We start from the raw sequence: 24,872 nt of genomic DNA, 5'->3' as shown, positions 1-24,872 counted from the left end.
TGAAAAAAGTCTTGCCCAGAGAGGCAGAGGATCTGTTGATGCCAGGGTGAATAAGGAGGAGAGCATGGTTATTGTGAAGTGGTATGACAACAAATCTGTTACCCTCATCTCATCCTATTGTGCAACTGAGCCTCAAGATACAGTCCGTCGCTGGAGCAAATCGGACAAGGCATTTGTTGAGGTCAAAAGGCCACACATTGTGAAGGAGTACAACACATTCATGGGGGGTATTGACCTGCTTGACGCCTGCATTGCAAGGTACAAGTACCACATGAAGTCACGGAGGTGGTATCTCTACCTGTTCTGGCAAACCATCATGCTCGGTGTTGTCAACGCATGGTTGATTCATCGTCGTGACTGCAAGCTACTTGGTGTCCAAAAGCCACTGAAACAAAGAACCTTCCAGGCAGAAGTTGCCACAAGCCTGATCCTTTGGAAATCACACAGGCCGAGGGGCGCCCATCACAGAACATCTCATCACCACCTCCACCACCCAAGAGAGTTCGTGTTGGAGTTCCAGAGGATGTCGGGACTGATGAGGTTGCACATTGGCCGGTAAAATGTGAAAAGCGAGGTCGGTGCAAAAATTGCAAGGTGAATGCAACTACCACCCTCTGTGAAAAATGTGATGTACGTCTTTGTTTCACAGAGGAAAGAAATTGCTTCAAAAGTTACCATTACCAAAGGTAAACTTCTAACAACTGCAATGAAAAAAGCCATTTGAGCAAGTTATTGACTTTATGTAACATTCTTTTCTATTTTGGCACAATGTTTTTATATGCTCATGTTTTTAGTTCATTACACCTCTCTAATGTTAATGTTTTTTCAGTGACATGTTCAATTGTACCTCCAACATTGGGCTGATTTATTTTTTTTTTTTCCCAAGAAGCTTGTTGAAGTAAACCAAGAAGTGTTACCATCATTATCCATGTTAAGAATTTGAAAATAAAAAGGAAATTCTGTTTTTAAAAGCAAGAAAGTGTTTACAGAATTACTTTCTAAATACGGAACAAATGTACCTTGTATGCCCAATGTGACGCATATGTGACATTTCAGATCTGGGCCAGTAGGTGGTGCTATTACAAAAAAAACTTCAGAAATGTGTTATATATGATTCATTTGATATAACTTACAACCCCCGTAATTTTCATGAAAGTAGAAATAGGTCTGGGTTCTTAAGGGTTAAGGAAAGTAAGGTATGGGCCCAAGATTTTTGTGTGGACAACATTTTTCGAGAAAACACTGACATAGTGTACTCAAACACCTTGAGTCAAAGGCTCCTGTACTGTAATCAGTCAGCGTGTGCTATGCACATGGCAGCGTCTGGTTGGGCCATGCTGAGATTCTGAACTCAAGCCTCACCTGGAGCAAATGATTTGCTTCTGACAGTTTCTTCCCACAATGACGGCCTTCAGTGGAAAAAAGGCAAGAAGCTCACAGCATTTCATACAGTGAAATTCAAGGCACTGCTGGGATTTGAACCCAGGATCTCCTGTTTACTAAACAGGCACTATAACCAACTAAGCCACAGCACCAAGAGACAGGAAAAAGTAGGACCACCACTACCCTTGTCTGTCAGTTACGTATTTCACAATTACATGATCGTGGCTATGAACCTTGCCAACCGTTGAAATTGGTCAACACTTCCTCTACACAACTGCTTCAAATTCATTCTTCTCCATAACTATCCTTCTCCAGGTCACTGCTGTTCACCTCTGTCATGTTCACTGCCCAACGAAGAAGGTAGCTGTGTGGCTTCTAGCAAAGTCTTCAGTATTGAACTATTTTCTCGAGCAGAACTATTGTAATGCCTCCATGGCAGGAGCAAAGACACGTTGTGCGAGTGCCTAGCTGACACTTTTGCTCTTAACATACAAGGTCTACACTTACCATGCCTCCAGCAGACATGACGGTTGTTCTTGGCAAAAGATTCATCAGCATTAACAAGGTGCTGCTGGGATTCGGACCCAGGATCTCCTGTTTACAAGACAGGCGCTTTAAACCACTAAGCCACAGCACCTCGAGGTAAGAATTGCACCTCTTACTTCAGGGATTGTCCAAGTACTACAACTAGTAGCCTGACAGCATAAAATTTTTAGATTCTAGCCGATTGTACACTCTTCATTATGTCAGTCAGTCAAGACTCCCCTGCTTCTTCACTCAGTGGATCGTGATGGTGGCAATTGAGATAATGAGAATCTGCTGAAACTTCAGCCAGATTTCAGTGATCTACTACTTAAGGAAAGTAAGGTATGGGCCCAAGACTATTGTGTGGACAACATTTTTCGAGAAAACACTGACATAGAGTACTCACACGCCTTGAGTCATAGACTCCTGTACTGTAATCAGTCAGCGTCTGCTATGCACGTGGTAGCGTCTGGTTGGGCCATGCGGAGATTCTGAACTAAAGCCTCACCTGGAGCAAATGATTTGCTTCTGATAGCTTCTTCCCACAATGACTGCCTTCAGTGGAAAAAATGCAGAAATCTCACAGCATCTCTTTCCCTACAGTGAAACTCAAGGCACTGCTGGGATTTGAACCCAGGATCTCCTGTTTACTAGACAGGCACTTTAACCAACTAAGCCACAGCGCCAAGAGACAGGAAAAAGTAGGACCACCACTGCCCTTGTCTGTCAGTTACGTATTTTACAACTCCAAGACCGTGGCTATGATCCTTGCCAGCCGTTGAAATTGGTCAACACGTCCTCTACACAACCGCTTCAAATTCTTTCTTCTCCATAACTTTCTTTCTCCAGGCCACTGCTGTTCACCTCTGTCATGTTCACTGCCCAATGAAGAAGGTAGCTGTGTGGCTTCTAGCAAACACTTCAGTATTGAACTATTTTCTCGAGCAGCACTATTGTAATGCCTCCATGGCGTGAGCAAAGACATGTTGTGCGAGTGCCTAGCTGACACTTTTGCTCTTAACATACAAGGTCAACACCTACCATGCCTCCAGCAGACATGAAGGTTGTTCTTGGCAAAAGATTCATCAGCATTAACAAGGTGCTGCTGGGATTCGGACCCAGGATCTCCTGTTTACAAGACAGGCGCTTTAACCAACTAAGCCACAGCACCTCGAGGTAAGAATTGCACCTCTTACTTCAGGGATTGTCCAAGTACTACAACTAGTAGCCTGACAGCATAAAATTTTTAGATTCTAGCCGATTGTACACTCTTCATTATGTCAGTCAGTCAAGACTCCCCTGCTTCTTCAATTAGTAGATCGTAATGGTGGCAATTGAGATAATGAGAATCTGCTGAAACTTCAACCAGATCTCAGTGGTCTACTACTTAAGGAAAGTAAGGTATGGGCCCAAGATTTTTGTGTGGACAACATTTTTCGAGAAAACACTGACATAGTGTACTCAAACACCTTGAGTCAAAGGCTCCTGTACTGTAATCAGTCAGCGTGTGCTATGCACATGGCAGCGTCTGGTTGGGCCATGCTGAGATTCTGAACTCAAGCCTCACCTGGAGCAAATGATTTGCTTCTGACAGTTTCTTCCCACAATGACGGCCTTCAGTGGAAAAAAGGCAAGAAGCTCACAGCATTTCATACAGTGAAATTCAAGGCACTGCTGGGATTTGAACCCAGGATCTCCTGTTTACTAGACAGGCACTATGACCAACTAAGCCACAGCACCAAGAGACAGGAAACAATAGGACCACCACTACCCTTGTCTGTCAGTTACGTATTTTACAACTCCAAGACCGTGGCTATGATCCTTGCCAGCCGTAGAAATTGGTCAACACGTCCTCTACACAACCGCTTCAAATTCTTTCTTCTCCATAACTTTCTTTCTGCAGGCCACTGCTGTTCACCTCTGTCATGTTCACTGCCCAATGAAGAAGGTAGCTGTGTGGCTTCTAGCAAACACTTCAGTATTGAACTATTTTCTCGAGCAGCACTATTGTAATGCCTCCATGGCGTGAGCAAAGACATGTTGTGGGAGTGCCTAGCTGACACTTTTGCTCTTAACATACAAGGTCTACACTTACCATGCCTCCAGCAGACATGACGGTTGTTCTTGGCAAAAGATTCATCAACATTAACAAGCTGCTGCTGGGATTTGGACCCAGGATCTCCTGTTTACAAGACAGGCGCTTTAAACCACTAAGCCACAGCACCCACTATTAAAAGCTAAAACTCACATTTCAGGGATTATCAAACTACTAAAGTTAGTAGCATGACAGCAGAAAATGTTTAGAACCAAGCCAATTGTACACTCTTCATTATTTGAGTCAGTCAAGACTCCCCTGCTTCTTCAATTAGTAGATCGTAATGGTGGCAATTGAGATAATGAGAATCTGCTGAAACTTCAACCAGATCTCAGTGGTCTACTACTTAAGGAAAGTAAGGTATGGGCCCAAGATTTTTGTGTGGACAACATTTTTCGAGAAAACACTGACATAGTGTACTCAAACACCTTGAGTCAAAGGCTCCTGTACTGTAATCAGTCAGCGTGTGCTATGCACATGGCAGCGTCTGGTTGGGCCATGCTGAGATTCTGAACTCAAGCTTCACCTGGAGCAAATGATTTGCTTCTGACAGTTTCTTCCCACAATGACGGCCTTCAGTGGAATAAAGGCAAGAAGCTCACAGCATCTCATTCCCTACAGTGAAACTCAAGGCACTGCTGGGATTTGAACCCAGGATCTCCTGTTTACTAGACAGGCACTATAACCAACTAAGCCACAGCACCTCGAGGTAAGAATTGCACCTCTTACTTCAGGGATTGTCCAAGTACTACAACTAGTAGCCTGACAGCATAAAATTTTTAGATTCTAGCCGATTGTACACTGTTCATTATGTCAGTCAGTCAAGACTCCCCTGCTTCTTCAATTAGTAGATCGTAATGGTGGCAATTGAGATAATGAGAATCTGCTGAAACTTCAACCAGATCTCAGTGGTCTACTACTTAAGGAAAGTAAGGTATGGGCCCAAGATTTTTGTGTGGACAACATTTTTCGAGAAAACACTGACATAGTGTACTCAAACACCTTGAGTCAAAGGCTCCTGTACTGTAATCAGTCAGCGTGTGCTATGCACATGGCAGCGTCTGGTTGGGCCATGCTGAGATTCTGAACTCAAGCCTCACCTGGAGCAAATGATTTGCTTCTGACAGTTTCTTCCCACAATGACGGCCTTCAGTGGAAAAAAGGCAAGAAGCTCGCAGCATTTCATACAGTGAAATTCAAGGCACTGCTGGGATTTGAACCCAGGATCTCCTGTTTACGAGACAGGCGCTTTAAACCACTAAGCCACAGCACCCACTATTAAAAGTTGAAACTCACATTTCAGGGATTATCAAACTACTAAAGTTAGTAGCGTGACAGCAGAAAATGTTTAGAAGCAAGCCAATTGTACACTCTTCATTATTTGAGTCAGTCAAGACTCCCCTGCTTCTTCAATTAGTAGATCGTAATGGTGGCAATTGAGATAATGAGAATCTGCTGAAACTTCAACCAGATGGTGTCACCGCCCCTTTACACTTAGAGAAAAACTATTTATAATGGTTTAACTTTGACTTTTAACTAATAAAGTCCCTAAGTGACGTCTACTGCACAAACTAGTTCAGTCATGTGACAAGTGAGGCATTCTGGGTGTTCAAGACACCATTTTCAAAGTCTTGGTCCACCTGGTTAGCTAATGAGACCACTGTGCTAATTTTAAAAACTTTCTTTTCTTTTTGCAAAGGTAAGCTTTTACTCATTCGGCAATTCTAAACTTTAGATAAGATGTCATAGGTCACTTGTAACCTAGTTTGGTAATATTTCTGAAACAATTTGATCTAGAATCAGTTTGTTAAATATCGCTGTGACAAATATGTCACATCAGGCATTAAACTCCAAATTTTCTTAAAAAAACTGATGTGACATATTTGTCACAAAAAGACAAAAACTGATCATTTGCTTAGTCAGTTTAGCTCATTCAGTTATTTTAAGTAAATGTATTCTTTGTTGTTAATTCTCAGTCATATTTAACTAAATTCAAGCATAACTAATTTATTAAATTACCTAAATTTGTGATGGAACTTTACTTTAGCTTTGTCGAGGCGTTTTTCAGTTACCCCCCATTTTTTGTCATTTTCACTCTTTAGTAGAATGGATAAAAAGAAAAAATATAGTGTTCAAGATGCGCTGGAGTTTATCGCTGCAGAGGACAGTGAGTATGAGGGATGTGAAAGTAGCTCAGATGAAGATTCTGAAGACCCTAATTACATCCCCCACAAAGACGTGGAGAGTGATGAATCAAGTGAATCCAGTGATTCAGACAGTTGTGATTCAAGTGATTTAGAGACAGAGCCACATTCAAGCCATATGGACACTGGGCAGCCCAAGGCAGCCATCAAAGGACAAAAATTCTCCTGGAGAAAGAAAACGTTTGAAACCCCTGAGACCACATTCAAGGGACCCTGTGCCAAACCTCCAGATGAGATCCACACTCCACTGGAGTACTTCAAAAACTTCATCACAGATAATATGCTGCTGTTGTTAATGGAACAAACAAATTTATACAGTGTACAAAAATCCAACCATCTGAGAAATGTAAATACCACTGTTAAAGAACTAGAAATACTCATTGGTCTCTATCTGAGGATGGGTCTGTGCCAAATGCCTGGAAATCGAGCATACTGGGAAAATGACGCCAGGTGTCCTATGGTAGCAGATAACATGTCCCGCAACCGATTTCAAACCCTGCTGGGATCTCTACATTTCACTGACAATACAGATTTATTACACAGAGATGCAGAAGACAAGTGCTGGAAGATCCGTCCATGGCTTGAAATGTTTCGCAAACAATGCCTGGATATCGTCCCAGAGGAGTACAACTCTGTTGATGAGCAAATGGTACCCTTCAAGGGGACACACAGCCCAATAAGGCAGTATGTGAAGGGAAAGCCCCACCCCTGGGGATTGAAAATCTGGGCCCGGTGCTCATCCTCTGGTATGCTCCATGATTTTGTTGTTTATCAAGGTGGTACTGGGAAGAAGACTTTACTTGGGATTGGAGGAGATGTTGTGGTGAAGTTGTGTGAAGCTCTGCCAGCTGAGCAAAACTACAAAGTTTTTGCTGATAACTTCTTCTCCTCAGCCCCACTTGTGCTCACACTTCTTCAGCGACAGATCTACTTTGTAGGAACACTTCGTGGAAATCGCTTAGCAGGTTGTCAGCTTGAAGATGAAAAAAGTCTTGCCCAGAGAGGCAGAGGATCTGTTGATGCCAGGGTGAATAAGGAGGAGAGCATGGTTATTGTGAAGTGGTATGACAACAAATCTGTTACCCTCATCTCATCCTATTGTGCAACTGAGCCTCAAGATACAGTCCGTCGCTGGAGCAAATCGGACAAGGCATTTGTTGAGGTCAAAAGGCCACACATTGTGAAGGAGTACAACACATTCATGGGGGGTATTGACCTGCTTGACGCCTGCATTGCAAGGTACAAGTACCACATGAAGTCACGGAGGTGGTATCTCTACCTGTTCTGGCAAACCATCATGCTCGGTGTTGTCAACGCATGGTTGATTCATCGTCGTGACTGCAAGCTACTTGGTGTCCAAAAGCCACTGAAACAAAGAACCTTCCAGGCAGAAGTTGCCACAAGCCTGATCCTTTGGAAATCACACAGGCCGAGGGGCGCCCATCACAGAACATCTCATCACCACCTCCACCACCCAAGAGAGTTCGTGTTGGAGTTCCAGAGGATGTCGGGACTGATGAGGTTGCACATTGGCCGGTAAAATGTGAAAAGCGAGGTCGGTGCAAAAATTGCAAGGTGAATGCAACTACCACCCTCTGTGAAAAATGTGATGTACGTCTTTGTTTCACAGAGGAAAGAAATTGCTTCAAAAGTTACCATTACCAAAGGTAAACTTCTAACAACTGCAATGAAAAAAGCCATTTGAGCAAGTTATTGACTTTATGTAACATTCTTTTCTATTTTGGCACAATGTTTTTATATGCTCATGTTTTTAGTTCATTACACCTCTCTAATGTTAATGTTTTTTCAGTGACATGTTCAATTGTACCTCCAACATTGGGCTGATTTATTTATTTTTTTTCCCAAGAAGCTTGTTGAAGTAAACCAAGAAGTGTTACCATCATTATCCATGTTAAGAATTTGAAAATAAAAAGGAAATTCTGTTTTTAAAAGCAAGAAAGTGTTTACAGAATTACTTTCTAAATATGGAACAAATGTACCTTGTATGCCCAATGTGACGCATATGTGACATTTCAGATCTGGGCCAGTAGGTGGTGCTATTACAAAAAAAACTTCAGAAATGTGTTATATATGATTCATTTGATATAACTTACAACCCCCGTAATTTTCATGAAAGTAGAAATAGGTCTGGGTTCTTAAGGGTTAAGGAAAGTAAGGTATGGGCCCAAGATTTTTGTGTGGACAACATTTTTCGAGAAAACACTGACATAGTGTACTCAAACATCTTGAGTCAGAGGCTCCTGTACTGTAATCAGTCAGCGTGTGCTATGCACATGGCAGCGTCTGGTTGGGCCATGCTGAGATTCTGAACTCAAGCCTCACCTGGAGCAAATGATTTGCTTCTGACAGTTTCTTCCCACAATGACGGCCTTCAGTGGAAAAAAGGCAAGAAGCTCACAGCATTTCATACAGTGAAATTCAAGGCACTGCTGGGATTTGAACCCAGGATCTCCTGTTTACTAGACAGGCACTATAACCAACTAAGCCACAGCACCAAGAGACAGGAAACAGTAGGAACACCACTACCCTTGTCTGTCAGTTACGTATTTCACAATTACATGATCGTGGCTATGATCCTTGCCAACCGTTGAAATTGGTCAACACTTCCTCTACACAACTGCTTCAAATTCATTCTTCTCCATAACTATCCTTCTCCAGGCCACTGCTGTTCACCTCTGTCATGTTCACTGCCCAACGAAGAAGGTAGCTGTGTGGCTTCTAGCAAAGTCTTCAGTATTGAACTATTTTCTCAAGCAGAACTATTGTAATGCCTCCATGGCAGGAGCAAAGACACGTTGTGCGAGTGCCTAGCTGACACTTTTGCTCTTAACGTACAAGGTCTACACTTACCATGCCTCCAGCAGACATGACGGTTGTTCTTGGCAAAAGATTCATCAGCATTAACAAGGTGCTGCTGGGATTTGGACCCAGGATCTCCTGTTTACAAGACAGGCGCTTTAACCAACTAAGCCACAGCACCCCCTGGTAAGAATTGCACCTCTTACTTCAGGGATTGTCCAAGTACTACAACTAGTAGCCTGACAGCATAAAATTTTTAGATTCAAGCCGATTGTCCACTCTTCATTATGTCAGTCATTCAAGACTGCCCTGCTTCTTCACTCAGTGGATCGTGATGGTGGCAATTGAGATAATGAGAATCTGCTGAAACTTCAGCCAGATTTTAGAGATCTACTACTTAAGGAAAGTAAGGTATGGGCCCAAGACTATTGTGTGGACAACATTTTTCGAGAAAACACTGACATAGTGTACTCACACGCCTTGAGTCATAGACTCCTGTACTGTAATCAGTCAGCGTCTGCTATGCACATGGCAGTGACTGGTTGAGCCATGCGGAGATTCTGAACTAAAGCCTCACCTGGAGCAAATGATTTGCTTCTGACAGCTTCTTCCCACAATGACTGCCTTCAGTGGAAAAACTGCAGAAACCACACAGCATCTCATTCCCTACAGTGAAACGCAGGGCACTGCTGGGATTTGAACGCAGGATCTCCTGTTTACTAGACAGGCATTTTAACCAACTAAGCCACAGCGCCAAGAGATAGGAAAAAGTAGGACCACCACTACCCTTGTCTGTCAGTTACGTATTTTACAACTCCAAGACCGTGGCTATGATCCTTGCCAGCTGTTGAAATTGGTCAACACGTCCTCTACACAACCGCTTCAAATTCTTTTTTCTCCATAACTTTCTTTCTCCTGGCCACTGCTGTTCACCTCTGTCATGTTCACTGCCCAATGAAGAAGGTAGCTGTGTGGCTTCTAGCAAACACTTCAGTATTGAACTATTTTCTCGAGCAGCACTATTGTAATGCCTCCATGGCGTGAGCAAAGACATGTTGTGCGAGGGCCTAGCTGACACTTTTGCTCTTAACATACAAGGTCTACACTTACCATGCCTCCAGCAGACATGACGGTTGTTCTTGGCAAAAGATTCATCAACATTAACAAAGTGCTGCTGGGATTTGGACCCAGGATCTCCTGTTTACGAGACAGGCGCTTTAAACCACTAAGCCACAGCACCCACTATTAAAAGTTGAAACTCACATTTCAGGGATTATCAAACTACTAAAGTTAGTAGCGTGACAGCAGAAAATGTTTAGAAGCAAGCCAATTGTACACTCTTCATTATTTGAGTCAGTCAAGACTCCCCTGCTTCTTCAATTAGTAGATCGTAATGGTGGCAATTGAGATAATGAGAATCTGCTGAAACTTCAACCAGATGGTGTCACCGCCCCTTTACACTTAGAGAAAAACTATTTATAATGGTTTAACTTTGACTTTTAACTAATAAAGTCCCTAAGTGACGTCTACTGCACAAACTAGTTCAGTCATGTGACAAGTGAGGCATTCTGGGTGTTCAAGACACCATTTTCAAAGTCTTGGTCCACCTGGTTAGCTAATGAGACCACTGTGCTAATTTTAAAAACTTTCTTTTCTTTTTGCAAAGGTAAGCTTTTACTCATTCGGCAATTCTAAACTTTAGATAAGATGTCATAGGTCACTTGTAACCTAGTTTGGTAATATTTCTGAAACAATTTGATCTAGAATCAGTTTGTTAAATATCGCTGTGACAAATATGTCACATCAGGCATTAAACTCCAAATTTTCTTAAAAAAACTGATGTGACATATTTGTCACAAAAAGACAAAAACTGATCATTTGCTTAGTCAGTTTAGCTCATTCAGTTATTTTAAGTAAATGTATTCTTTGTTGTTAATTCTCAGTCATATTTAACTAAATTCAAGCATAACTAATTTATTAAATTACCTAAATTTGTGATGGAACTTTACTTTAGCTTTGTCGAGGCGTTTTTCAGTTACCCCCCATTTTTTGTCATTTTCACTCTTTAGTAGAATGGATAAAAAGAAAAAATATAGTGTTCAAGATGCGCTGGAGTTTATCGCTGCAGAGGACAGTGAGTATGAGGGATGTGAAAGTAGCTCAGATGAAGATTCTGAAGACCCTAATTACATCCCCCACAAAGACGTGGAGAGTGATGAATCAAGTGAATCCAGTGATTCAGACAGTTGTGATTCAAGTGATTTAGAGACAGAGCCACATTCAAGCCATATGGACACTGGGCAGCCCAAGGCAGCCATCAAAGGACAAAAATTCTCCTGGAGAAAGAAAACGTTTGAAACCCCTGAGACCACATTCAAGGGACCCTGTGCCAAACCTCCAGATGAGATCCACACTCCACTGGAGTACTTCAAAAACTTCATCACAGATAATATGCTGCTGTTGTTAATGGAACAAACAAATTTATACAGTGTACAAAAATCCAACCATCTGAGAAATGTAAATACCACTGTTAAAGAACTAGAAATACTCATTGGTCTCTATCTGAGGATGGGTCTGTGCCAAATGCCTGGAAATCGAGCATACTGGGAAAATGACGCCAGGTGTCCTATGGTAGCAGATAACATGTCCCGCAACCGATTTCAAACCCTGCTGGGATCTCTACATTTCACTGACAATACAGATTTATTACACAGAGATGCAGAAGACAAGTGCTGGAAGATCCGTCCATGGCTTGAAATGTTTAGCAAACAATGCCTGGATATCGTCCCAGAGGAGTACAACTCTGTTGATGAGCAAATGGTACCCTTCAAGGGGACACACAGCCCAATAAGGCAGTATGTGAAGGGAAAGCCCCACCCCTGGGGATTGAAAATCTGGGCCCGGTGCTCATCCTCTGGTATGCTCCATGATTTTGTTGTTTATCAAGGTGGTACTGGGAAGAAGACTTTACTTGGGATTGGAGGAGATGTTGTGGTGAAGTTGTGTGAAGCTCTGCCAGCTGAGCAAAACTACAAAGTTTTTGCTGATAACTTCTTCTCCTCAGCCCCACTTGTGCTTACACTTCTTCAGCGACAGATCTACTTTGTAGGAACACTTCGTGGAAATCGCTTAGCAGGTTGTCAGCTTGAAGATGAAAAAAGTCTTGCCCAGAGAGGCAGAGGATCTGTTGATGCCAGGGTGAATAAGGAGGAGAGCATGGTTATTGTGAAGTGGTATGACAACAAATCTGTTACCCTCATCTCATCCTATTGTGCAACTGAGCCTCAAGATACAGTCCGTCGCTGGAGCAAATCGGACAAGGCATTTGTTGAGGTCAAAAGGCCACACATTGTGAAGGAGTACAACACATTCATGGGGGGTATTGACCTGCTTGACGCCTGCATTGCAAGGTACAAGTACCACATGAAGTCACGGAGGTGGTATCTCTACCTGTTCTGGCAAACCATCATAAGAACATAAGAACATAAGAAATTTACAAACGAGAGGAGGCCATTCGGCCCATCAAGCTCGTTTGGGGAGAACTTAGCTAATAGCTCAGAGTTGTTAAAATCTTATCCAGCTCTGATTTAAAGGAACCCATGGTTTTAGCTTCCACTACAATAGCAGGAAGACTATTCCATACTCTGACTACACGCTGTGTAAAGAAGTGCTTCCTCAAATTTGTTTTAAAATGTTCTCCCGCTAATTTCCACTTATGGCCACGAGTTCTAGTATTTAGACTAATATTGAAATAGTCATTTGGCTGAACAGCATCCAGACCCGTTAGAATCTTATAGACCTGAATCATATCCCCCCTTAGTCTCCTTTGCTCAAGGCTGAACAGATTCAGTTCCGCTAACCTCTCCTCGTAAGACATTCCTCTAAAACCAGGAATCATTCTCGTAGCTCTTCGTTGCACCTTTTCTAAGGCAGCAATGTCCTTCTTGAGGTGTGGTGACCAAACCTGCACACAGTATTCTAGGTGGGGTCTTACCAAGGAATTATATAAGTGTAACATCACCTCCCTTGACTTAAACTCCACACATCTAGAGATATAACCCAACATTCTGTTCGCCTTTTTTATTGCTTCCCCACATTGGCGAGAGTGGGACATGGAAGCATCAACATACATACCGAGATCTTTCTCGTAATCAGCTACCTTTATTTCAGTGGAACCCATAAAATATCTGTACTGTATATTTCTGCTCCCTGCATGGATTACCTTACATTTATCTGTGTTAAATTTCATCTGCCAAGTATCAGCCCATTCGCTAATTAAATCCAGATCCCCTTGAAGCCTCTCTGCTGCTAGATTAGTATCTGCTACCCCGCCCACCTTAGTGTCGTCTGCAAATTTAACCAGTTTACTGTATGTATTCGTGTCAATATCATTAATGTAAATTAGGAACAATAGTGGTCCTAAAATTGAACCCTGCGGTACCCCACTATAAACGGAGGCCCACTGTGACATAGTGCCTCTAATAACTACTCGCTGCTTCCTATCAGTTAGCCAGTTTTTGATCCAAGCTGCCACAGTTCCTAAAATTCCTGCAGCTTTAAGTTTTAACAAGAGCCGTTTGTGGGGGACAACATCAAAGGCTTTCTGGAAATCTAAGTAAATCACATCATAGGCCTTTTTGTGATCAATTTCACTTGTAGCTTCCTCAAAGAACTCAAGCAGATTCGTTAAGCAGGATCTACCTCTCCTAAATCCATGTTGGCTATCCTTTATAATGTTATTTGCATCTAGGTAATCTACCATTTTCACTTGAATTATAGCTTCCATTATTTTTCCAGTAATGCTAGTTAAACTGATTGGCCTATAGTTTGCTGGATTACTTCTATCCCCTTTTTTGAATATGGGTGTTATATTAGCATGCTTCCAATCTGATGGTACCACACCGGCAGATAACGATTTCTGGAATATTAAAGTCAAAGGTTGGCTAATAATATCCCTCATCTCTTTCAAGACTATAGGTAAGATGCCATCAGGCCCCTGCGATTTATTTATTTTGAGTTTAGCTAGGCTTAGTATCACATCAACCTCAGTTATACATATATTGGTCATAGACGATGCTGTATTTGTATTAATTGGTGGCAAGTTACTTGTGTTCTCTATTGTGAACACCCTTGAAAAATAATCATTAAACTCGTTTACCATATCAATTTCGTTATCAATTATAAGGCCCTTACTATCCTGCAAATTAGTGATTTCAGCTTTTAGTGCTCTCTTGGAGTTAAAATATTGGAAGAAACCTTTACTGTCATGCTTAGCCTCCAATGCAATTTTTCTTTCTACATCCCTCTTTGATAGCCTAATGTCATTTTTTAACTCTGCCTGTAGACTTAGATACTCCTGCTTGATTTTGAAATCATTAGTTATTTTCCAGTTGTGGAACAGAGCCCTTTTCCTCCTGACTTTATTCTTAATTTCCTTAGTAAACCACCTTGGTTGTCGTTTCCTAGATTTAGTTTTGCTGGAAACAGGTATGAAGTCCTCTTGCACTTGCAACAATGTGCTTTTGAAAAATTCCCATGCCTCTTCAACTGTTTTGCTATTTAACTCTGTCCAGTTTACAGTTTCTAATTTCCGTCTCATACCATTAAAGTTAGCCTTCCTAACATTGTATACTTTTAATTTAGACTTTGCTCTTCGTACACTAAAATTAACCTCGAATTTAACCATGTTATGATCACTACCGTACAATGGGTCTAAAACCTCTAATTTTCCAATCCTATCCTGGTTATTACAAAAAACGAGATCAAGAAGGGCTTCTCCCCTGGTAGGAGTATTAACAAACTGAGTAAAAAAACAATCCTGTACTAATTCCACCATCTCAAGTTCATTTACAGAAGAGCCAGAGACTGTGTCCCACTGTATCCCAGGTAAATTAAAATCACCCATAACCACCACATCATTTTTATTACTCATAATCCTGATATCATCATATAATATTCTGCTTTCCTCTACAGCTACATTAGGTGCCCTATAACAAACCCCGACAATTAGGCCATTTGAATCTTTAGCATCAAGTTTGATCCATAGAGCTTCTGAATTTTTATTTTTATCAGTGAGATCCCTTGCCTGCAAGTTTTCTTTTACGTATACTGCAACACCACCTCCCTTCTTGCCTATCCGGTCTCTACGGAACAACGTATAACCATCCATATTATATTCATCACCATCATTATCACTCATCCATGTTTCAGTTATTCCTATAATGTCGTAATTGTCTGAAGAAATTAAAGCCTCTAAGTTATTAATTATTAATTATTAATCATGCTCGGTGTTGTCAACGCATGGTTGATTTATCGTTGTGACTGCAAGCTACTTGGTGTCCAAAAGCCACTGAAACAAAGAACCTTCCAGGCAGAAGTTGCCACAAGCCTGATCCTTTGGAAATCACACAGGCCGAGGGGCGCCCATCACAGAACATCTCATCACCACCTCCACCACCCAAGAGAGTTCGTGTTGGAGTTCCAGAGGATGTCGGGACTGATGAGGTTGCACATTGGCCGGTAAAATGTGAAAAGCGAGGTCGGTGCAAAAATTGCAAGGTGAATGCAACTACCACCCTCTGTGAAAAATGTGATGTACGTCTTTGTTTCACAGAGGAAAGAAATTGCTTCAAAAGTTACCATTACCAAAGGTAAACTTCTAACAACTGCAATGAAAAAAGCCATTTGAGCAAGTTATTGACTTTATGTAACATTCTTTTCTATTTTGGCACAATGTTTTTATATGCTCATGTTTTTAGTTCATTACACCTCTCTAATGTTAATGTTTTTTCAGTGACATGTTCAATTGTACCTCCAACATTGGGCTGATTTATTTATTTTTTTTCCCAAGAAGCTTGTTGAAGTAAACCAAGAAGTGTTACCATCATTATCCATGTTAAGAATTTGAAAATAAAAAGGAAATTCTGTTTTTAAAAGCAAGAAAGTGTTTACAGAATTACTTTCTAAATATGGAACAAATGTACCTTGTATGCCCAATGTGACGCATATGTGACATTTCAGATCTGGGCCAGTAGGTGGTGCTATTACAAAAAAAACTTCAGAAATGTGTTATATATGATTCATTTGATATAACTTACAACCCCCGTAATTTTCATGAAAGTAGAAACAGGTCTGGGTTCTTAAGGGTTAAGGAAAGTAAGGTATGGGCCCAAGATTTTTGTGTGGACAACATTTTTCGAGAAAACACTGACATAGTGTACTCAAACACCTTGAGTCAGAGGCTCCTGTACTGTAATCAGTCAGCGTGTGCTATGCACATGGCAGCGTCTGGTTGGGCCATGCTGAGATTCTGAACTCAAGCCTCACCTGGAGCAAATGATTTGCTTCTGACAGTTTCTTCCCACAATGACGGCCTTCAGTGGAAAAAAGGCAAGAAGCTCACAGCATTTCATACAGTGAAATTCAAGGCACTGCTGGGATTTGAACCCAGGATCTCCTGTTTACTATACAGGCACTATAACCAACTAAGCCACAGCACCAAGAGACAGGAAAAAGTAGGACCACCACTACCCTTGTCTGTCAGTTACGTATTTCACAATTACATGATCGTGGCTATGATCCTTGCCAACCGTTGAAATTGGTCAACACTTCCTCTACACAACTGCTTCAAATTCATTCTTCTCCATAACTATCCTTCTCCAGGCCACTGCTGTTCACCTCTGTCATGTTCACTGCCCAACGAAGAAGGTAGCTGTGTGGCTTCTAGCAATGTCTTCAGTATTGAACTATTTTCTCGAGCAGAACTATTGTAATGCCTCCATGGCAGGAGCAAAGACACGTTGTGCGAGTGCCTAGCTGACACTTTTGCTCTTAACATACAAGGTCTACACTTACCATGCCTCCAGCAGACATGACGGTTGTTCTTGACAAAAGATTCATCAGCATTAACAAGGTGCTGCTGGGATTCGGACCCAGGATCTCCTGTTTACAAGACAGGCGCTTTAAACCACTAAGCCACAGCACCTCAAGGTAAGAATTGCACCTCTTACTTCAGGGATTGTCCAAGTACTACAACTAGTAGCCTGACAGCATAAAATATTTAGATTCTAGCCGATTGTACACTCTTCATTATGTCAGTCAGTCAAGACTCCCCTGCTTCTTCACTCAGTGGATCGTGATGGTGGCAATTGAGATAATGAGAATCTGCTGAAACTTCAGCCAGATTTCAGTGATCTACTACTTAAGGAAAGTAAGGTATGGGCCCAAGACTATTGTGTGGACAACATTTTTCGAGAAAACACTGACATAGTGTACTCACACGCCTTGAGTCATAGACTCCTGTACTGTAATCAGTCAGCGTTTGCTATACACGTGGTAGCGTCTGGTTGGGCCATGCGGAGATTCTGAACTTAAGCCTCACCTGGAGCAAATGATTTGCTTCTGACAGCTTCTTCCCACAATAACTGCCTTCAGTGGAAAAAATGCAGAAATTTCACAGCATCTCATTCCCTACAGTGAAACTCAAGGCACTGCTGGGATTTGAACCCAGGATCTCCTGTTTACTAGACAGGCACTTTAACCAACTAAGCCACAGCGCCAAGACACAGGAAAAAGCAGGACCACCACTGCCCTTGTCTGTCAGTTACGTATTTTACAACTCCAAGACCGTGGCTTTGATCCTTGCCAGCCGTTGAAATTGGTCAACACGTCCTCTACACAACCGCTTCAAATTCTTTCTTCTCCATAACTTTCTTTCTCCAGGCCACTGCTGTTCACCTCTGTCATGTTCACTGCCCAATGAAGAAGGTAGCTGTGTGGCTTCTAGCAAACACTTCAGTATTGAACTATTTTCTCGAGCAGCACTATTGTAATGCCTCCATGGCGTGAGCAAAGACATGTTGTGCGAGTGCCTAGCTGACACTTTTGCTCTTAACATACAAGGTCAACACCTACCATGCCTCCAGCAGACATGAAGGTTGTTCTTGGCAAAAGATTCATCAGCATTAACAAGGTGCTGCTGGGATTCGGACCCAGGATCTCCTGTTTACAAGACAGGCGCTTTAACCAACTAAGCCACAGCACCTCGAGGTAAGAATTGCACCTCTTACTTCAGGGATTGTCCAAGTACTACAACTAGTAGCCTGACAGCATAAAATTTTTAAATTCTAGCCGATTGTACACTCTTCATTATGTCAGTCAGTCAAGACTCCCCTGCTTCTTCAATTAGTAGATCGTAATGGTGGCAATTGAGATAATGAGAATCTGCTGAAACTTCAACCAGATCTCAGTGGTCTACTACTTAAGGAAAGTAAGGTATGGGCCCAAGATTTTTGTGTGGACAACATTTTTCGAGAAAACACTGACATAGTGTACTCAAACACCTTGAGTCAAAGGCTCCTGTACTGTAATCAGTCAGCGTGTGCTATGCACATGGCAGCGTCTGGTTGGGCCATGCTGAGATTCTGAACTCAAGCCTCACCTGGAGCAAATGATTTGCTTCTGACAGTTTCTTCCCACAATGATGGCCTTCAGTGGAAAAAAGGTAAGAAGCTCACAGCATTTCATATAGTGAAATTCAAGGCACTGCAGGGATTTGAACCCAGGATCTCCTGTTTACTAGACAGGCACTATAACCAACTAAGCCACAGCACCAAGAGACAGGAAACAGTAGGACCACCACTGCCCTTGTCTGTCAGTTACGTATTTTACAACTCCAAGAACGTGGCTATGATCCTTGCCAGCCATTGAAATTGGTCAACACGTCCTCTACACAACCGCTTCAAATTCTTTTTTCTCCATAACTTTCTTTCTCCAGGCCACTGCTGTTCACCTCTGTCATGTTCACTGCCCAATGAAGAAGGTAGCTGTGTGGCTTCTAGCAAACACTTCAGTATTGAACTATTTTCTCGAGCAGCACTATTGTAATGCCTCCATGGCGTGAGCAAAGACATGTTGTGCGACTGCCTACAGTAGCTGACAGTTTTGCTCTTAACATACAAGGTCTACACTTACCATGCCTCCAGCAGACATGACGGTTGTTCTTTGCAAAAGATTCATCAACATTAACAAGGTGCTGCTGGGATTTGGACCCAGGATCTCCTGTTTACGAGACAGGCGCTTTAAACCACTAAGCCACAGCACCCACTATTAAAAGCTAAAACTCACATTTCAGGGATTATCAAACTACTAAAGTTAGTAGCGTGACAGCAGAAAATGTTTAGAAGCAAGCCAATTGTACACTCTTCATTATTTGAGTCAGTCAAGACTCCCCTGCTTCTTCAATTAGTAGATCGTAATGGTGGCAATTGAGATAATGAGAATCTGCTGAAACTTCAACCAGATGGTGTCACCGCCCCTTTACACTTAGAGAAAAACTATTTATAATGGTTTAACTTTGACTTTTAACTAATAAAGTCCCTAAGTGACGTCTACTGCACAAACTAGTTCAGTCATGTGACAAGTGAGGCATTCTGGGTGTTCAAGACACCATTTTCAAAGTCTTGGTCCACCTGGTTAGCTAATGAGACCACTGTGCTAATTTTAAAAACTTTCTTTTCTTTTTGCAAAGGTAAGCTTTTACTCATTCGGCAATTCTAAACTTTAGATAAGATGTCATAGGTCACTTGTAACCTAGTTTGGTAATATTTCTGAAACAATTTGATCTAGAATCAGTTTGTTAAATATCGCTGTGACAAATATGTCACATCAGGCATTAAACTCCAAATTTTCTTAAAAAAACTGATGTGACATATTTGTCACAAAAAGACAAAAACTGATCATTTGCTTAGTCAGTTTAGCTCATTCAGTTATTTTAAGTAAATGTATTCTTTGTTGTTAATTCTCAGTCATATTTAACTAAATTCAAGCATAACTAATTTATTAAATTACCTAAATTTGTGATGGAACTTTACTTTAGCTTTGTCGAGGCGTTTTTCAATTACCCCCCATTTTTTGTCATTTTCACTCTTTAGTAGAATGGATAAAAAGAAAAAATATAGTGTTCAAGATGCGCTGGAGTTTATCGCTGCAGAGGACAGTGAGTATGAGGGATGTGAAAGTAGCTCAGATGAAGATTCTGAAGACCCTAATTACATCCCCCACAAAGACGTGGAGAGTGATGAATCAAGTGAATCCAGTGATTCAGACAGTTGTGATTCAAGTGATTTAGAGACAGAGCCACATTCAAGCCATATGGACACTGGGCAGCCCAAGGCAGCCATCAAAGGACAAAAATTCTCCTGGAGAAAGAAAACGTTTGAAACCCCTGAGACCACATTCAAGGGACCCTGTGCCAAACCTCCAGATGAGATCCACACTCCACTGGAGTACTTCAAAAACTTCATCACAGATAATATGCTGCTGTTGTTAATGGAACAAACAAATTTATACAGTGTACAAAAATCCAACCATCTGAGAAATGTAAATACCACTGTTAAAGAACTAGAAATACTCATTGGTCTCTATCTGAGGATGGGTCTGTGCCAAATGCCTGGAAATCGAGCATACTGGGAAAATGACGCCAGGTGTCCTATGGTAGCAGATAACATGTCCCGCAACCGATTTCAAACCCTGCTGGGATCTCTACATTTCACTGACAATACAGATTTATTACACAGAGATGCAGAAGACAAGTGCTGGAAGATCCGTCCATGGCTTGAAATGTTTAGCAAACAATGCCTGGATATCGTCCCAGAGGAGTACAACTCTGTTGATGAGCAAATGGTACCCTTCAAGGGGACACACAGCCCAATAAGGCAGTATGTGAAGGGAAAGCCCCACTCCTGGGGATTGAAAATCTGGGCCCGGTGCTCATCCTCTGGTATGCTCCATGATTTTGTTGTTTATCAAGGTGGTACTGGGAAGAAGACTGGGATTGGAGGAGATGTTGTGGTGAAGTTGTGTGAAGCTCTGCCAGCTGAGCAAAACTACAAAGTTTTTGCTGATAACTTCTTCTCCTCAGCCCCACTTGTGCTCACACTTCTTCAGCGACAGATCTACTTTGTAGGAACACTTCGTGGAAATCGCTTAGCAGGTTGTCAGCTTGAAGATGAAAAAAGTCTTGCCCAGAGAGGCAGAGGATCTGTTGATGCCAGGGTGAATAAGGAGGAGAGCATGGTTATTGTGAAGTGGTATGACAACAAATCTGTTACCCTCATCTCATCCTATTGTGCAACTGAGCCTCAAGATACAGTCCGTCGCTGGAGCAAATCGGACAAGGCATTTGTTGAGGTCAAAAGGCCACACATTGTGAAGGAGTACAACACATTCATGGGGGGTATTGACCTGCTTGACGCCTGCATTGCAAGGTACAAGTACCACATGAAGTCACGGAGGTGGTATCTCTACCTGTTCTGGCAAACCATCATGCTCGGTGTTGTCAACGCATGGTTGATTTATCGTCGTGACTGCAAGCTACTTGGTGTCCAAAAGCCACTGAAACAAAGAACCTTCCAGGCAGAAGTTGCTACAAGCCTGATCCTTTGGAAATCACACAGGCCGAGGGGCGCCCATCACAGAACATCTCATCACCACCTCCACCACCCAAGAGAGTTCGTGTTGGAGTTCCAGAGGATGTCGGGACTGATGAGGTTGCACATTGGCCGGTAAAATGTGAAAAGCGAGGTCGGTGCAAAAATTGCAAGGTGAATGCAACTACCACCCTCTGTGAAAAATGTGATGTACGTCTTTGTTTCACAGAGGAAAGAAATTGCTTCAAAAGTTACCATTACCAAAGGTAAACTTCTAACAACTGCAATGAAAAAAGCCATTTGAGCAAGTTATTGACTTTATGTAACATTCTTTTCTATTTTGGCACAATGTTTTTATATGCTCATGTTTTTAGTTCATTACACCTCTCTAATGTTAATGTTTTTTCAGTGACATGTTCAATTGTACCTCCAACATTGGGCTGATTTTTTTATTTTTTTTCCCAAGAAGCTTGTTGAAGTAAACCAAGAAGTGTTACCATCATTATCCATGTTAAGAATTTGAAAATAAAAAGGAAATTCTGTTTTTAAAAGCAAGAAAGTGTTTACAGAATTACTTTCTAAATATGGAACAAATGTACCTTGTATGCCCAATGTGACGCATATGTGACATTTCAGATCTGGGCCAGTAGGTGGTGTTATTACAAAAAAAACTTCAGAAATGTGTTATATATGATTCATTTGATATAACTTACAACCCCCGTAATTTTCATGAAAGTAGAAATAGGTCTGGGTTCTTAAGGGTTAAGGAAAGTAAGGTATGGGCCCAAGATTTTTGTGTGGACAACATTTTTCGAGAAAACACTGACATAGTGTACTCAAACACCTTGAGTCAGAGGCTCCTGTACTGTAATCAGTCAGCGTGTGCTATGCACATGGCAGCGTCTGGTTGGGCCATGCTGAGATTCTGAACTCAAGCCTCACCTGGAGCAAATGATTTGCTTCTGACAGTTTCTTCCCACAATGACGGCCTTCAGTGGAAAAAAGGCAAGAAGCTCACAGCATTTCATACAGTGAAATTCAAGGCACTGCTGGGATTTGAACTCAGGATCTCCTGTTTACTAGACAGGCACTATAACCAACTAAGCCACAGCACCAAGAGACAGGAAAAAGTAGGACCACCACTACCCTTGTCTGTCAGTTACGTATTTCACAATTACATGATCGTGGCTATGATCCTTGCCAACCATTGAAATTGGTCAACACTTCCTCTACACAACTGCTTCAAATTCATTCTTCTCCATAACTATCCTTCTCCAGGCCACTGCTGTTCAACTCTGTCATGTTCACTGCCCAACGAAGAAGGTAGCTGTGTGGCTTCTAGCAAAGTCTTCAGTATTGAACTATTTTCTCGAGCAGAACTATTGTAATGCCTCCATGGCAGGAGCAAAGACACGTTGTGCGAGTGCCTAGCTGACACTTTTGCTCTTAACATACAAGGTCTACACTTACCATGCCTCCAGCAGACATGACGGTTGTTCTTGGCAAAAGATTCATCAGCATTAACAAGGTGCTGCTGGGATTCGGACCCAGGATCTCCTGTTTACAAGACAGGCGCTTTAAACCACTAAGCCACAGCACCCCCTGGTAAGAATTGCACCTCTTACTTCAGGGATTGTCCAAGTACTACAACTAGTAGCCTGACAGCATAAAATTTTTAGATTCAAGCCGATTGTCCACTCTTCATTATGTCAGTCATTCAAGACTCCCCTGCTTCTTCACTCAGTGGATCGTGATGGTGGCAATTGAGATAATGAGAATCTGCTGAAACTTCAGCCAGATTTCAGAAATCTACTACTTAAGGAAAGTAAGGTATGGGCCCAAGACTATTGTGTGGACAACATTTTTCGAGAAAACACTGACATAGTGTACTCACACGCCTTGAGTCATAGACTCCTGTACTGTAAAGAGTCAGCGTCTGCTATGCACATGGCAGTGACTGGTTGAGCCATGCGGAGATTCTGAACTAAAGCCTCACCTGGAGCAAATGATTTGCTTCTGACAGCTTCTTCCCACAATGACTGCCTTCAGTGGAAAAATTGCAGAAACCACACAGCATCTCATTCCCTACAGTGAAACGCAAGGCACTGCAGGGATTTGAACCCAGGATCTCCTGTTTACTAGACAGGCACTTTAACCAACTAAGCCACAGCGCCAAGAGATAGGAAAAAGTAGGACCACCACTACCCTTGTCTGTCAGTTACGTATTTTACAACTCCAAGACCGTGGCTATGATCCTTGCCAGCCGTTGAAATTGGTCAACACGTCCTCTACACAACCGCTTCAGATTCTTTTTTCTCCATAACTTTCTTTCTCCTGGCCACTGCTGTTCACCTCTGTCATGTTCACTGCCCAATGAAGAAGGTAGCTGTGTGGCTTCTAGCAAACACTTCAGTATTGAACTATTTTCTCGAGCAGCACTACTGTAATGCCTCCATGGCGTGAGCAAAGACATGTTGTGCGAGTGCCTAGCTGACACTTTTGCTCTTAACATACAAGGTCTACACTTACCATGCCTCCAGCAGACATGACGGTTGTTCTTGGCAAAAGATTCATCAACATTAACAAGGTGCTGCTGGGATTTCGACCCAGGATCTTCTGTTTACGAGACAGGTGCTTTAAACCACTAAGCCACAGCACCCACTATTAAAAGTTGCAACTCACATTTCAGGGATTATCAAACTACTAAAGTTAGTAGCCTGACAGCAGAAAATGTTTAGAACCAAGCCAATTGTACACTCTTCATTATTTGAGTCAGTCAAGACTCCCCTGCTTCTTCAATTAGTAGATCGTAATGGTGGCAATTTACATAATGAGAATCTGCTGAAACTTCAACCAGATCTCAGTGGTCTACTACTTAAGGAAAGTAAGGTATGGGCCCAAGACTATTGTGTGGACAACATTTTTCAAGAAAACACTGACATAGTGTACTCACACACCTTGAGTCAGAGGCTCCTGTACTGTAATCAGTCAGCGTGTGCTATGCACATGGCAGCATCTGGTTGGGCCATGCTGAGATTCTGAACTCAAGCCTCACCTGGAGCAAATCATTTGATGAGATGAGATGATGAGATGTGACAAGATGCCGTAAAAATAGCACGCCTCCTTCCAGAAGTCACAAGCGTGCGCATGCGTAGTAGCGGAAGTTACATTTACGGTAGGTGTAACATTTTCGGTAGTGACAGTAACGCTGTCTTATCTTGCGAGAGGATGTAGCATAAGGCTGCATTGCTAGCGTTAGCATTAGCAAGTTTAATTCCACTGCTTTTGTCTGTAAGGAGTAATGTAACTAATTACCATATCACATTTTTTAAAAAAAGCAAAGTACTTAAATTTAAATGGGCTCTTTGGCTTTGTATTGCATGAAAATATTAATGGATGAAGGCAGCACGTTCCCCT

General features: G+C 42.0%; 20 non-coding genes across 20 annotated transcripts; all 20 read right to left on the bottom strand.

Annotated features, from left to right (window-relative positions):
- Positions 1 to 1,461: 1,461 nt before the first annotated feature.
- Positions 1,462 to 1,535, bottom strand: trnat-agu (transfer RNA threonine (anticodon AGU)). Its single transcript has one exon. It is a non-coding gene; the product is annotated as a tRNA-Thr (tRNA).
- A 411-nt stretch (positions 1,536 to 1,946) lies between these two features.
- trnat-ugu (transfer RNA threonine (anticodon UGU)) lies at positions 1,947 to 2,020 on the bottom strand. Its single transcript has one exon. It is a non-coding gene; the product is annotated as a tRNA-Thr (tRNA).
- Positions 2,021 to 2,520: 500 nt separating this feature from the next.
- Positions 2,521 to 2,594, bottom strand: trnat-agu (transfer RNA threonine (anticodon AGU)). The gene has a single exon. It is a non-coding gene; the product is annotated as a tRNA-Thr (tRNA).
- A 411-nt stretch (positions 2,595 to 3,005) lies between these two features.
- trnat-ugu (transfer RNA threonine (anticodon UGU)) lies at positions 3,006 to 3,079 on the bottom strand. The gene has a single exon. It is a non-coding gene; the product is annotated as a tRNA-Thr (tRNA).
- A 495-nt stretch (positions 3,080 to 3,574) lies between these two features.
- trnat-agu (transfer RNA threonine (anticodon AGU)) lies at positions 3,575 to 3,648 on the bottom strand. The gene has a single exon. It is a non-coding gene; the product is annotated as a tRNA-Thr (tRNA).
- Positions 3,649 to 4,059: 411 nt separating this feature from the next.
- On the bottom strand, positions 4,060 to 4,133 carry trnat-ugu (transfer RNA threonine (anticodon UGU)). The gene has a single exon. It is a non-coding gene; the product is annotated as a tRNA-Thr (tRNA).
- A 500-nt stretch (positions 4,134 to 4,633) lies between these two features.
- On the bottom strand, positions 4,634 to 4,707 carry trnat-agu (transfer RNA threonine (anticodon AGU)). The gene has a single exon. It is a non-coding gene; the product is annotated as a tRNA-Thr (tRNA).
- A 495-nt stretch (positions 4,708 to 5,202) lies between these two features.
- Positions 5,203 to 5,276, bottom strand: trnat-cgu (transfer RNA threonine (anticodon CGU)). The gene has a single exon. It is a non-coding gene; the product is annotated as a tRNA-Thr (tRNA).
- A 3,373-nt stretch (positions 5,277 to 8,649) lies between these two features.
- Positions 8,650 to 8,723, bottom strand: trnat-agu (transfer RNA threonine (anticodon AGU)). The gene has a single exon. It is a non-coding gene; the product is annotated as a tRNA-Thr (tRNA).
- Positions 8,724 to 9,134: 411 nt separating this feature from the next.
- trnat-ugu (transfer RNA threonine (anticodon UGU)) lies at positions 9,135 to 9,208 on the bottom strand. Its single transcript has one exon. It is a non-coding gene; the product is annotated as a tRNA-Thr (tRNA).
- A 985-nt stretch (positions 9,209 to 10,193) lies between these two features.
- On the bottom strand, positions 10,194 to 10,267 carry trnat-cgu (transfer RNA threonine (anticodon CGU)). The gene has a single exon. It is a non-coding gene; the product is annotated as a tRNA-Thr (tRNA).
- A 6,670-nt stretch (positions 10,268 to 16,937) lies between these two features.
- On the bottom strand, positions 16,938 to 17,011 carry trnat-ugu (transfer RNA threonine (anticodon UGU)). Its single transcript has one exon. It is a non-coding gene; the product is annotated as a tRNA-Thr (tRNA).
- Positions 17,012 to 17,511: 500 nt separating this feature from the next.
- On the bottom strand, positions 17,512 to 17,585 carry trnat-agu (transfer RNA threonine (anticodon AGU)). Its single transcript has one exon. It is a non-coding gene; the product is annotated as a tRNA-Thr (tRNA).
- A 411-nt stretch (positions 17,586 to 17,996) lies between these two features.
- On the bottom strand, positions 17,997 to 18,070 carry trnat-ugu (transfer RNA threonine (anticodon UGU)). The gene has a single exon. It is a non-coding gene; the product is annotated as a tRNA-Thr (tRNA).
- Positions 18,071 to 18,565: 495 nt separating this feature from the next.
- trnat-agu (transfer RNA threonine (anticodon AGU)) lies at positions 18,566 to 18,639 on the bottom strand. Its single transcript has one exon. It is a non-coding gene; the product is annotated as a tRNA-Thr (tRNA).
- Positions 18,640 to 19,055: 416 nt separating this feature from the next.
- On the bottom strand, positions 19,056 to 19,129 carry trnat-cgu (transfer RNA threonine (anticodon CGU)). The gene has a single exon. It is a non-coding gene; the product is annotated as a tRNA-Thr (tRNA).
- A 3,367-nt stretch (positions 19,130 to 22,496) lies between these two features.
- On the bottom strand, positions 22,497 to 22,570 carry trnat-agu (transfer RNA threonine (anticodon AGU)). Its single transcript has one exon. It is a non-coding gene; the product is annotated as a tRNA-Thr (tRNA).
- A 411-nt stretch (positions 22,571 to 22,981) lies between these two features.
- Positions 22,982 to 23,055, bottom strand: trnat-ugu (transfer RNA threonine (anticodon UGU)). Its single transcript has one exon. It is a non-coding gene; the product is annotated as a tRNA-Thr (tRNA).
- Positions 23,056 to 23,555: 500 nt separating this feature from the next.
- Positions 23,556 to 23,629, bottom strand: trnat-agu (transfer RNA threonine (anticodon AGU)). The gene has a single exon. It is a non-coding gene; the product is annotated as a tRNA-Thr (tRNA).
- Positions 23,630 to 24,040: 411 nt separating this feature from the next.
- Positions 24,041 to 24,114, bottom strand: trnat-cgu (transfer RNA threonine (anticodon CGU)). The gene has a single exon. It is a non-coding gene; the product is annotated as a tRNA-Thr (tRNA).
- Positions 24,115 to 24,872: the final 758 nt, after the last annotated feature.

The sequence above is a fragment of the Paramormyrops kingsleyae genome, chromosome 25, assembly GCF_048594095.1.
Source record: "Paramormyrops kingsleyae isolate MSU_618 chromosome 25, PKINGS_0.4, whole genome shotgun sequence".
Taxonomy (NCBI): domain Eukaryota; kingdom Metazoa; phylum Chordata; class Actinopteri; order Osteoglossiformes; family Mormyridae; genus Paramormyrops; species Paramormyrops kingsleyae.
Note: the sequence above shows the minus strand (reverse complement) of the source record. Positions and strands in the feature narration are given on the sequence as shown.